This window comes from Trachymyrmex septentrionalis, unplaced genomic scaffold (assembly GCF_001594115.1).
Source record: "Trachymyrmex septentrionalis isolate Tsep2-gDNA-1 unplaced genomic scaffold, Tsep1.0 scaffold172, whole genome shotgun sequence".
Taxonomy (NCBI): Eukaryota; Metazoa; Arthropoda; class Insecta; order Hymenoptera; family Formicidae; genus Trachymyrmex; species Trachymyrmex septentrionalis.
The window spans coordinates 59,194-73,562 of NW_017304887.1; the positions used below are offsets into that span (position 1 = coordinate 59,194).

At 34.8% G+C, this 14,369-nt stretch overlaps 1 protein-coding gene across 4 annotated transcripts in view; it reads left to right on the plus strand.

Moving 5' to 3' along the window:
* The window catches only part of LOC108746485 (ecdysone-induced protein 74EF), a 295,998-nt gene that overhangs the window by 21,353 nt on the left and 260,276 nt on the right, over positions 1-14,369 (plus strand). For 3 of the 4 annotated variants that reach the window (XM_018483287.1, XM_018483291.1, XM_018483290.1), the window contains exon 1: positions 6,460-7,856. The exons of the other annotated variant lie outside the window; for it this stretch is intronic. The gene's annotated coding sequence lies outside the window, so the exon portion shown is untranslated. Of the gene's footprint in view, positions 1-6,459; positions 7,857-14,369 lie in introns of those variants that run through there. 4 annotated transcript variants of the gene reach the window in all.

Genomic DNA, 14,369 nt, shown 5'->3' on the forward strand with positions numbered 1-14,369 from the left:
TGGTGAATGTGTGTTAATTATTTTTATATATAGGGTGGACGAAATGTTATATCGTTTGATTTTAAAATGTTTATTTTTAACAAAATTGGTACGGAACTGCTATAAAATTATTATTTTTTGGATCAAAGCCTTGAAAATTGGATAAGTGAGTGGTAAAACATTTCGTGCGGCTTCTGTATATACTTAACAATACAAAGAATTGTCATAGTCATTTTTATAAAAAGTTATAATTAATTATTTTAATGTATATAACTGTAATAGTACAAAAAAATATTAAAATTATAAATTATAATATAAATTATAAAGTATAATAATAAACACGGAACTAGATTTCAGAACATGTTACAGATAAAGGAGCACAAATATTGATAGATAAAATTTTAATAAAAAAATAAGTAAGTTAATTCTTATTTTAAATTTAAAAATTATTTTAAATTTACACAATTACTATACATATATGAATATAGTAATATATCAAGCAATAAATTTTGCCGCGTGAAATTTTTACTTGATAGTATATATATATATACTCGTCTTTGGATTGATTACATCACCGACGAGAGTGACGGATTATATTCCGCGTTCGGACAAGCACGACGCTGACAGTGTGTTCTTAAAAATAGACGAAAGGAAGTGTCTCGCTTCTCGAGGATGACGGCAAATTCACTCTCTCAGGGTCGCACTTTTGACATCGTACGGTTATGAGTATCCCTCCCATCTCCCTTCTCTCCCCCTTTTCATGTGTTCTCAAGTTCAGCACTTTCGACCGCCGAGAGTGGGCCCCCCCTCTCCCCCCTCCTCTCCTCCCAAAGAGGCCCCCGAATATTTATGTCACGGTGAAGCCCGGCTTGGGCCTTGGTCGAACGCCGCGGGCATTCGCTCTCGTGATCATTTCGATTCAGATCTTAGAAATCTTCGTTCCTCAAATCACACTGCGAAGGCCGGCACTTCCTAAATCGAGTGGTTGTAACGCCCCTCGTGGAACACGTTTATCCTTCGAATATGTAATCCGCAAAGATCTTGCGAAGGTTTTGCTTTTTTTTTTGCCAGAGCATATAACTCGACCTATTTTTCTCGATTATTATTTGCACTTTTAATTTTTCCGAATAATTAATGATTAAACAATAGAAAGCTTTTAAAAATCAAGATTTAGAAAATATATAATAAAAATTATTTACTATTGTTTAGATAACAAAAATCTTATTAAAAGTAATATAATAAGAATAAAGAACTACGAGCCGCAAGTTGCGTTAACGCTACATAATTGTATACCAATCGTTATAAAACAAAGTACAAACGTTTTAATTTTTATCAGGTTATCTTCAGTATATTACACGGGAACAATTTCAATTAATTAAAACAAATGAAATTTATATTATAAATTCAGTTATATCAAAATATTAAAACTGTTTCGAAGCCTTATGATTGGAATAATTACATAATGACCATATATGTCAGTGTATACATGAATTACTGTTTTTACCCCGGAATCTTAATGCCGTGCCATACAAACACACACACACACGCGCGCGCGCGCTACTCAATTTTTCACAACTATGAGTAATCCATAACTCAACTGTCACGAGTGTAAAAACTCAAAAAGGACCAGTATATTCCACAATTATTATATTGTATTATGTTGACAATTTTATAGTTATTTTATTTTATTATTTAAACATCTCGGGACCGGCTGTTCCATCTTCAGATAAACTACGTGATAATTTATCTAATATAGATAAACAAAAGAGTAAAAGAATTAAAGCAAAGAAAGTACGAGAGTAAGATAGTAAGCTGAAATTTATCGGAAGGTGAAATAATCCTTATTCATTAAAGTAAAAGTTAAGAACTCTCAAATTTAAAAACAGTATAAAGGGAATAAATAAGGCTGCTGAAAAAAATACAATAAATATAATCATTTTGGCTCTTTAAGCAATCATCAACACAAAAATAAACTGTATGAAGATGTTCTATCGACGATCTCTCCATTGCATTGACTTGCGATCAATCCTTATTTTAAAAAATGTACATTTTTATATGGTTTAATTTTATGTCAAAGATGGCTCAAATTTTTTTTAAATAAACGTTATTAATTATTGCCCATAATAAGTACTACGCTGACTCTGTCAGTAATCCTATTATTTCATATTATTTCATATTTACATATTTTGTAATTACTTGTATTAAAATGGACTTTATTTTAATAAGATTTTAATGTTTATAAAGCTTTGCAAATTTCTGAAGACATTTTAATTCTGTTCCTTTTTAACTTTAGCTTTGCGATATTGAGACACGAGGAACTTGTAATAATCAGCAGCACGTAAAAACGCGCGCAATCGCGAAAATCGAAGCACACTCGACGATAAACAAGCCGGAAGCGTTCGACGACCTCGGCGGGAAACCGCGGAAAACGCGCGAAAGTTGCGAGACGAGAATGGTTACGCAGCAATTGCGGTAGCCAGTTGAGAAAGAAAGAAAACACTTGCACTTTCGTTAGAAAGTCTCGCGAATCCGCTCCGCCATCCGTGGCAATCACGTTGGCCACCTGCGCAGTGAACGTTGCGTTAAATTATAGCGCCGAAGCTTGTCCGACCAAACACTGAGCGTCGTCACTTTACCCTTAGCCCTTCGTCTTGCATTGTCAACCAATTCAGCTCTGCGCGCGAGAATGCACGCGATAAAACCTTTGTAGATAGCATTAATATAAATTACGATTTAAAAGATAGTATGATAGTGCGAATAAATTAAACAGTGATTTTCATTAAAATACGAGTATATCGTTTAATATGATCGTTGAAAATGATTTTGCGGATGATTTTGCGTGAGTGGATGATGATGTAGGAAATAAACGTTCAGCAGATCGGCATTGGTTTATTTGACTTCTTACAACAAAGATATTTCGTCTTGGTGATGATGTGGCAATATATAGATAAGAGTTCCGTTTGCGGCCGGATCAAGCATGTAGACGACGATGAGTGACAATTCGTAGGATAGAGCGGAAATAATTTTCTAAATTGTATTTGTTACGTAAAAATTATCAAGCGAGTCCATGTGTTGAGATTGAGACTCTTATAGAGTACATATACAATTTTTTTTCTCTGTAAAAATTGTTGTAACCTGCGTTACGAAACTAATGTGTACGTAATAGTATATATACTTTAATTCAACCACTTAATTGAAGCAGCGAGCCATTTAATTTTATTATTAATAGGTTAATAATATGAATCTTGGAATCTCTAAATATATTTGTGTACACACACACACACACACACACACACACACACACATACACACACACACAAATAGACAAGTGATAAACATAGACTATTTAATTTTGCTTTTAATTTTCTACGTTATTTGAAAAGATGAATAACATTGTTTTCTTACACAAACATCATGTTATAATTATTTTTTCATTTCGAAAAAATTGAAATTTACACTCCTCTCTTTCAAATATCTCTTTTAAACGAAAGCTGTTCTTTTTTGAACGGTAATGCGCATTAGACATCGAGTTTAGTAAAAACTAGCGAATCGCGTCATACGTCATGCACGTCGGCGTGACTACAAACGATCATTAATTACTCTTTAATCTAACGTTCACAGACGCATCGTATTATTAGCGATACGTGATAACGAGTTGATAGCGTTGCGCTGCGTAGCCACGAGAATTTCCCAATTATAAAACAATCGCATTGAGTTTCTTACTGCTGCGTTTTTCGTAAGAAAATTGGAAATGCTTGAAAATAATGTACAGGAAATTAAATATTTTCACTCGTAATTTGAATTCGTAAAGTACGAAAATTTGTCGACAAAGTCCAAATATATCAATCACATTTTCTCTTTTTCATTCAAAGGCGAATATATCATGTTATTTGATTCGTTTATTATTTAATTCCATCGCAAAGACTGCAAGTGTAGAGTGTACGAGACTTTTTTTGAATGCCTTTCGCTACTATAATAAATTCTATCATATTATAGTGACGAACAAAATAAATGCAAAAATGAAACCTAAATTAACTTATTATTGTCAAATAAATGCACTTTATATTTACTAGAGTCTCTTTTCTTATCTTTTCAAGATAAATTATTAAATTAATATTAAATTAGTACTAAATTATATACAACTTGAATTGATTATTTTTAGTCATTTCTAGATCATCACTCGTGCAGTTTTTACACAATATATATCGTTGATTTTACTTAAACTTTAATTTAACTCAAGGAATGTATTAAATTTTATTCAATTTATATATAGTTTATTATTTACTAACTAAGTGCATTAATTATGGACGTTATTTACTTTGAAACCGAGCAATTCAATCATAGAAATGGATTCACTTGAATTTTAATATACATATGGAAGTTGAAAATAACAAAACGTTATTTAACTCAAGATTGGATTTTAAGATTACTTCTTTGATGTATCTAACTACAGGGTACTTCTCTCGTGTATAGGTATTTCTCTTGATCTGGGAACGGCTCGCGTCTCAGAATCTGATTTACGGTACTTTCGAATCGAAACGAATGGTCCGTGCACAAACGTGAATCGTGATCGAATCGAAAGTTGTCGTCATAAAGAAAAGACGACGATTTAGATGGCGAAAACATATGTCAGGCACGTCCTCTTGTGTTACGCTTGTCGCCGGGTGCATTCTCGTATACGGGCGCACGAAACTATTATACATACCTACATTATATCTATACGTATACATATGCTTGTGCGCTACATCATGCAAGCGCGCTCGCGTGCGTTATATATTATACGTGTGTTATTACATACGTACGTTATCTAGCTGTCGCCGGAATATAGAACGTATTTTATATTGTATATACATAAAAAAAATCGCGCGAAGCACCCCCGCTCCCCCCGCGTTTGGTTTGGATACACATGGCACGCGGTACACACACGTGCTTTGCGTGTTTCTGGCACGCTTTACGGATTGGAACATTGGAACGCGTCATCAGAAGCTGCTCCTGTCAGTTCCGACGATAATAATACCAGTGTCACGTAAAAACGTGACCAATTGCAAGATTATTGCAATTGCATGACTTAATTATGAAATTATCGCAATGAGGCTGAATTACACTTCGTATTCCGGAACTTTTGCACGCTACAAAATAATCGTAATTTGCTTTATCAATTCGTTTTTTGGGGCAATTTTTTTCTTTGGCGTACGATCGTTACTCCTTACCTATTTATAATTTTCAGCGAAATATACGCAAACGTATCAGTATGGAGGTTAACTGGTTGTTATGTTATTTATGACGTATGGTTGTTACTTGCATGATAAAATAATTATAGTTGAGAGATAAAATAATTATAGTTTCTATTTTTATAGTTATTACTGCTTACAAGAAAAATACATACAGTATTTAAATATATTACTTGTTTTAAGTATATTTTAAAAGTGCATATATTTTTAATTCAAATCTATCATAAGTTCACACATCGCAAGTATCAAGTTTAACACTTAATTCAGTCGAGATTATTAAATTAAAACTCTATCTATTGCTACGTACAGTTACTTCTTCAATAATACCTGGATAATACTATTACAGTATATTTCAAAAGAGAATAAATTCTTACTTTTAAGTAGGTACAATGTAGGTAATAAGTTTTTCAAAATTTATATTAATTAATGTAAGTATATTTTTTTAAGATTGAAAAGAATATTCTTTAAAAGATAACTGTTACTTAAAAAAAAAATTAAACTGACAAGTGAGTAATTATTTTTCTTAGCAGTATAATATCTTTTTGTGTATACATATATATGCTATAATGTTAGTAATAATTTAATTATATTCATAATTTTATTATGTATATATATATATATATTTAAAAAATATATTTAGCATCAAATATTAGTCATTTTCGGAATTATATTTATACTTTGATATACTTCCCGGTATGTAGAACTACGAGTGTAATTATGTGTTATATTATACTAACATTGGAGCAGCGGCTAAGAACATCGAAAGATTTGGCCGTGATAGCCTTGATAGCGAGGTAGTCGTGAGTGAGTATGCATTTCATTGGAATAATGAAGGCGTTAAGTAGGTAATTAGATGGCGAGAGAAACGCAAGATCGATATATGTGATTTTCGATGCGCGGAATCGAACGGCCACACACCCACACAGGTTGCGCTGTCGCGTGCGTACGTGCGTATGTATATAGTATATGCGACTCGATGGCCGTGGCTATGGCCTTACGATTCTCTCCTTCCTCCTCGCCTCTCCATTCTCTCCCGCCCCTCTATCGTATCAGAATCGCGCGCGCAGCCCGGTGTATTCATCACGCGAGACGTGGTAGGAGCGAGAGGACCCGAGCGGATTCGCGGCGGTGACGACGGAGACGGCGGAAACGCAAGCGAGAGAGAACGAGATGCTGCTGCGGGCTGGGGGGGGGGAGGAGGAGCGGGTGAGAGAAAGAGAGAGGGAGAGTGTCGCGAGCATGTCTAACCTAGGATAGTAGAGTTTAGTGGCGGCTAGGCTAAGCTAGGCTAGGCTAGGCTAGGCCAGACTAGGCTAGGCAAGGCGAGCCGAGACTCGCCGTTCGCGCATCGCGCTCAGTGTTCCGCGCGCGCGCTCTCTGGACCGAGTGAGGTCTTTGTCTCTCTCTTTCTCTCTCTCTCTCTCTCTCTCTCTCTCTCTCTCGCTCGCTGTGGTGCGCGCCTCGTGACACGCGGTGCTAGAATCGTGCGTGTTCTTTCGCATCGTCGAGAAAAATCGGAAGAAAGAAGTGCGAAAGAGATAAGGGAGTGAGAGGAGTGGTCTCGCTTATTTACGCGCTCCGCGAGAGCGGTGTAAGGAGTGAACGAAGGAGGAAGAGAAAGAGGAACTCTGTCGGCGAATGTGTTATCTCCAAGTTTGACCGTGGACACATGTAAGATCAAATAGCATTTTCCGTGACGATCATGGGATACGGGATAAAAATTACAGCTTTGGCAATCGAGTTCCAGGGACATACAATAATGTAACTCGTATAGGATTAGATTCGACACATCGAGACGAAGAAAGTTGATGAAAGAGAGTAACAAGTTTCTTTGGATTTACCGTACATTTTAGAAGGGACGCATACCGGTGTTCAACTTAAACTAGATCGCTACCAGTCGATCGAAGTGAATTGTAATTAGTTTATTGTCGATAGTCGTTTGTTGTTTACAGTCGTTGCATTGGACATTGACGTACTCCATGTGCTGTCATAAGCATGTGATACTGTTCTTCGGAGTGATTTAAAAGACACGGAATGTTACCGATTTATGATTCTTTCGAGAACCGCCACAATAGTTAGTGTCAGTGGACTTCCTTCCGGAAAAATCTCTCTCTCTCTCTCTCGAAAGAGAGAGAGGATGAGAAAGAAACAGATAAATTAAATAGATAGATAAGATGTGTAATCCTGTATAATTCTGGGGCAGGCCTTCTAAGAACAAGCAGATAACAATAGACAGAAAGCGCACAAGAGATATAGATAGAACGCAAGAAAGAAAAGTAATAGAAAATAAAAAAATAATAAGAAAGATAAAAATAAAATTTAAAAGAGAGATAGAAGCACGCGTGCGTGCGTGCGTGCGGGTGGATGCGTGGCCGCGTGCGTGCATCGTGCACGCGCGTGATGCAAGTCGCGCAGACTGTCGCAACTCGCGCCGGATAAATAATCGCGGTGGATCGACGTCGACTCGCGCATCGGAAGAAAAAAATCGTCGCGAGGGTGGGAAGACTCGCGGTGCGAGGAAGGGAACGTTGCCGCAGTGGGTACAGTGAGTGCGGAAGGAGTCAGGTGCCGGGAAACAAGCCCCGGAGACGTTAGTGCCTCACTTCCTTCTTCCTGAGTTCCGCGCGTCGCAAGACGGAACGACAGGTAAGGGGCTTCTATTTTTTTAACGATTTTATCCAAAGTAACTTTAAACATAAAGCCGATGTAATTTCGATAATATATTCTCCAGCGAGTGTCTGTCGATTAAGAACAATAATGTAGGCATCAATCATTGTCGAGTTACGTCCAATTAAAAGAGATTTTTTTTTTTTTTTCGTCAGCTTTGAAAAGATAAATTGCGAATTCTAATTTTAGACGAACTTTGCCATAATAGGATTCTAATTTGGAGCTGGATTGTAATGTCGTTTAAGAAAGACGAAAAACAGAGAGCGAGATAAGTGATATTCTGCAAAAATTATATCTGCGTTATACATCGATAATTATAGCAATTAAGAAGTAAACTTTAAATTTTAGCTTTTATTCTTGGCAAAAATGTCATACTTGTCATTTATATTTACTACTTCATATATTATTAGGTATACAGTTGAACCTCTGTAAAAGTAATCTCCGTTTTTGTTTTAACCTCCGTAAATCATGTCTTAACTTACCATACAGTAATCAAGCACATACGCTAACGCATGCGCATTTGTTCACTTTTACGGAAGTCGATCAGGCCCGACAAGTTACTTTTATAGTTCGACTGTACTTTGGAAATTTGATATTTTGGAATGTATATTTTTCGAAGAAAAAATTCATTTTAATTTACGAAATTAACTTGTCTCGCTAAAATTAACAATCGGATACAATACCTAGCATATTGATTATCTAGTCTCGAAGCGAAATTTAACAAGTCGAATTTACATGAGGTTAGTTTTTTCTTTTCTTTTTTTGATAATTTAATCTTGATTTCAACTTGAAATCCAAAAACCTTATCTTTAAACATATAATGAAAATATATAAAGATAAAGTTTTTGAATTTCACATTGCGATCTAACCTTAGATTCCTTAGAACATACATTGGAAGCAGCATTGTCTCTAATGTTTATCTTATATTTAAAATAAAATGTATAAGGCCACTTTATTATCGGCATAAAACATAAGTATAACTCGTTGTAATGGCTTTATACAAATCACAATTAAACGAGGTAACTAAAGAATCGACGTGCTTTTCGAATGCTTCGCACATGAAAGAATTGTAGCTGCCGGCCAGCACTTTGCCCTCCGGATTCGTATCCTCGGGCAAAAGTTGAAGTTGCGAGCGGCCATGACAGTTAAAAGCAACAGTTAAATGTTTCGCCCACGTGAGACGCGCTGCTCGCGTGCGCATCACGCGTTGCGCGCTTGAAATAGCAAAAGGAGACCGACCACGGTGATTTAGAGGTATAGACGACGAACAGGGGCGATTGAACATTCGGACCATGCGTTACTTAAGAGGTTTTACTGTATGGTCGAGTGAAAAGCAAACGGCCGCGACGAGGCTCGCTTGTAAAAATGAACTCTCGTGTCAGTTGGTAATCGCGTATGATCGAGGAAGTGATCGCGAGCATTACGTATTGGCACGCCACAAAGTAATTGATTCACGTAGAAATTCCTGAGATCGCTTGGCAATTCGTTCCGACGACTTTTGTCCCTTGGAAATGCAAATTTATTTTTCGTTGATACTATAAGTCAATAATTAGTAAAAGCACGGAAATAATTTGCTGAATGTTTAAAAATTTAGTTATAGATACAGATTTGAAATTAATTTTCTTCAGGATAATTATGTAGGAAGATAATTATCGAGATAATTATGTATGAAGCATTAATGAGCAATGTTGTAAAAAATTTGGATAGTCTACCAACCAACTTGAGCGTTCTACATAATTATTTTGATTCTATAAAATCATTTTCAGATCTGTGTATATATCTAGCTAAATATTTACATATCTCGGCAAAATTTCCTTCCACGCATTCTCACTAAAAAGCACGCATAGATTCAGACTATAGACCTGCATATATTGTTTTATTCTGTAATCGTAATTGAAATTATAGAATTACAAGTAGACAGTAGTATAAGTTAAAATGAGGTAGTATGTAGTATAAATAGGAAAGCTGTATACATATACATATATTGGGCTAGGAAAAAAGTCCCTTTATAAGTTGGTAAAAGGACTTTTTTTAGCAACCCATATATTCTATTTTCTAAAAATTAGCAATTAATATCACTTGATAGAGCAACGTTTCAACTTTAAGAATCTGTATTTTTAATTGCGATACGATTTTTAACGGAGTTACGAGCAATAAAGTCAGAATGTTCCTTTTTACTTAATCCGCAAGTAACTCAGGAATAAAAAATCGTAGAAACATTTTTAAAAAACAATTTTGTAGGGAAAGCAAGTTTTCACGATAGATAGTCGAAAATTTGTTCAAATTTTTTTTAGATACGCTACAGAAATACAAAGTAAAAAGACAATTTTTCGTTATTTTCAGCGCGTATAGTTTTCTATATGTAAAAATGACAAAACTCACATAAATTTAAAAAATATATAGTAATCATTAGAGAGTAGAAATTTCAAGCTTTTAAACCCTTTTTTAAATTTTTATCATTTTTCACGAAGATATTGATGGGGAAAGGTCTTTTTATCTTTTAATTTAAAAGGACTTTTTTCCGAACCCAATACTATTCTCTCTTGAATGATTTTGACAAAATCGTTCGCAAACTCTGTTATAAGTCTCTAATTTAGACAAAAGAGCCATAGTTTTGGAAACTATGATAGATACAGCAAAATACTATAGGATTTTTCTGTCCTCCTATTTCTACTTGACAAAGCTCTACGAGAAGACCTTGAAGTCTTATCTTTATTATTTATTGAAAAAATGATTCTAGTAGATTTAGACATATATAACTTTTTTCTTTTCAAAAAGTATAGCATAAAGTCGGGTATTGTTACTCATACGGAAAAGATAACTACAGGCTGTAATTTCTCCAATAATTGCTGAGTAGTGTAATTTTTGTAGTCATTTTCAAAGATAATCTATATTGACAATAATTTATGCGTATACACTATTCGAAATAACAATTTTGTAAATATTATATGTAATATTTTTATTTTAGACTACCTGTAAAGTTTTCACTAAAAGCTGCTACAACGTCAAGTAAATTACAGTTAAATTGTCGTAATTAATGTTACATATGTATATAACAAAGAAAATTGTATAATGTGGTTTTACGGTTGTTATTTATTTGAAAAATGGTTGAGTGATTTTTACCTTACAAGACTATAGTAAAAATATTTTAGTCATTTTTGCCCCACTTATTGTAATTTTATTTTACCTGAATTTTTATTTTATCTGAAAAATATCGGAGGTGTAAGATAAAAAGTATATTATAATTATATAGTAAATCCAAATGATTATCTTACTGTAAAGTAAATATGCTATTCCCAAGAATATTAAGAACAACTCAAAAGGATTGCCCAATTTTATAGGGCAATTTGGGCCCCGGATGAACAACTTTGAGACATGTCTAAAATTTTAAGGTATCAAAAGAGAATAAAAAATTCCGTAAGCCCAACTTTATAGGAGAGTTGCCTGAGTGCTAGAATTATCTAAAGTTTGCTATTATGATCATGTACTATTAGTCGTTATCTAATTTCTCTGCGTCCAGGACATCTCCCAGCGGTGACGGCGGTAACGGATTGTACCAAAGACATTGAAATAATATCTAAAATGTATTTGGTACAGTTCATTAATCCGGTTGACAGTTATATGGTATCTATGTTCAACATTTTAACGAAGACATCCATATGTCAGCAAGAACAGTTAATGATGTTTTTTTTACTTTTAGAGAGTTCCGATGAGAAAGCTGAAGAGAGAGAGAGAGATAAGGTTCATATATTAACTACATTTTAATTAGGCAATAAAAACCTTTTGTTTCATGCTTTGTCTCTCTCTCCTCTTTATCGATTAATATATATCACTTATAACTATTCATTTGGGATCCAAAATAAGGTTTTAATTGCCTTCAAGATTGGACATATTCCAGATACTAGATGATTCGAGAAGTCGAATAAAACCAGTCCTATACTATATGGTGTACAATACATGGTGATAATAGCGAACTCAAGGGACTCATATTACAAAGTTGTGCATATGGAACTTTTTAATCCGTTTTTTTTATGCTCTATAATTCTAGCTAGGTCTCAATGCTGTTTAACCGGGGCCCAAACTGGGCATAATCCTTTACTTTGCAAAATATAGAAAGTATCTTACAATATAGCTATACAGCAATCGTTCATTTACTAAGAAAAGTAAAATAAATTTTACATAAATAGGTATTTGTTCCTGACAAATAGATTTGCCAAAAAATCATAAAATTTACTAGAATTCTACATTACTGTAATTTGTATTTTCATTTTTACTATATATTTATAATATTGTGACCATTTTTGCGTCATAATTCGGAGTATTAACCAGACAGAATTAAGGGAAAGTGGAGTGGATAGTATTCTCTTCTTTGATTGGTTCCGCCATTTATAGTGCAATTCCACAAATATGTGCATGTACATACTAGTGAAGTACAATACTAGTGTGTGCAGTACCATATGTTCCATCATGCTTCTGCCATATCTCCTACTCCAACGAACGGTGACTTCCGGCTGAATCCGCTTCACTCTCCCTTGATTCTTCTGGTATTAACTAAGTAACACGTAGCATACGCGCGCGCGCACACACGCAGAGTTAAAAAATAACAAAAGTATATTTTTTACATTTTAAAAAATTGTGACCATCTTATCCAAGTTTATCCTGGATATGTTTGAACTGGTAAGCGCAAAATATGTGATGTACAAGTTTCTGGAGATTTGTATGATGTAGAAACTCACGGAACTCTCTCACACAGCCACTCGCGTGGTTTTCGTGCTCGAGACACAAACTATATTTTATAGTATTTTCAGCCTAGGCCAACTTTCGGCCCTCAAGCGACTCCCTTTCTCGATTTGCCTGCGATGTTTGCGATTGGCTCAAACGTAGAAGACTCCTATGTTTCCTGATATAATGATTAAGTCATAATAAATTGTTATATACATATCCACCTTCTTTTTTCGTCTTAACAGTTAATTCAGCAAGTTTCTAGGATTACTTTAAATTTTATAGCTAAATAAATACGTATATTACGTTGGCAAGTTCGATAAATTGAAAACTTCTTTTTCTTTTACTGGATAATCAAATCAGAGCGTCATGCTTCGTAAAGTATCGTATCAGTGGAGAAAGATACCGTTTTGATTATTATTATTATTTTATGAGGGGAGAACCGCTTGATTTATGTTGCAATGATGATCTAATGTTATTAATAACTCGGAGCTGCGATAAGTTCTATCTATTATTGGAAGAGATGGTTTGAAAGGAATTTTAATTTTCATTTACACACACACATAAATTATTGCGTTAGTTGCGTTAGCACGGCAATGTGTAATAAATTCTCCACTCTGCTCTCCCAATCCTTACACTCTCTCTCGCTCCTCATCGAGCGATTACGTGGCGACCTTCATGGCGCTCAGGGCCGAGGGCGCCTAAAACTGATGTATACGTTCGATAAATATTACGACGCGACGGCGCGCACCATAAGGGTCCCGTATACATGTAAGAGGCCTTGAGACCACGTGTAGCACCGTCACGGCCCCTCCGATTCCGGAAGATTAAATGTCAGTTTGTGTAAAATCATTCCTGAAATGTTGTAAATATGAGAGAGATTTGACAAAGCAGCAGAAAAGTTTGACTAATAAGAAACAATTGTATTCGAAAGGAATAAAATAATTGAAAGCTTTAAATTTAAAACATTGATGCAAGATTTGAAACGTTTTAATTTAGATATTAAAAAAGAAATGTGTTATTTTTCGTTTAAGAATTCAGATTTTAAAAATTTGATTTAGAAAAAATTTCTACAAATTTTTTTATATTCATCAGTTCTGTAAACGCCGGAACTACAATTGAATTGTATAGGAATTATTTTGTAATTTTGTATAATTTATAACGTATCTTTATTTTTTCTCTTCCGGAAAATTACCGAAACAAATTCATTGCTTTTCCTGATGCGTATTTTCATCTTTATACATCTTGGCAGCAAGGTGCACGCATCGTACGCACGGACGACCCTGAAAGATCCGACGCCGCGTGAATGTTTAATCATTGTCGAGTCCAATCGCTCACAAATTCTATTCCGCGTTCAAGCGCTTGTTCGGGATAGCGCGGATAGCGCGTATTGATAGTTAATGACGACGCTCGTCGATCGCAACATATTTCCTCCTATACGTTGGAAGCAAATCGTCATGCCACGTCCCTGAACGACGACACCGCGTGTATCATCGCGTATTTACCTTCGCGAAGTCAAATTAGAACTGCGCGCCATATCTATATTCACTGTAGGTGTCTATATATTCTCCTACTTGCAGTTTATGTTGTCCCTATTGCGTTTTGTCAATGATAAATTGACGCTAAAATATGGGCACGGATGCTGCGATAATTTTACTTGTATATACACACATTTTTCGAATTATATACATGTGTATGTGTATAATATAAGTACTTTGTATTATTATTGTTATATTATTGTTCTTATATATATATATATATATATATATA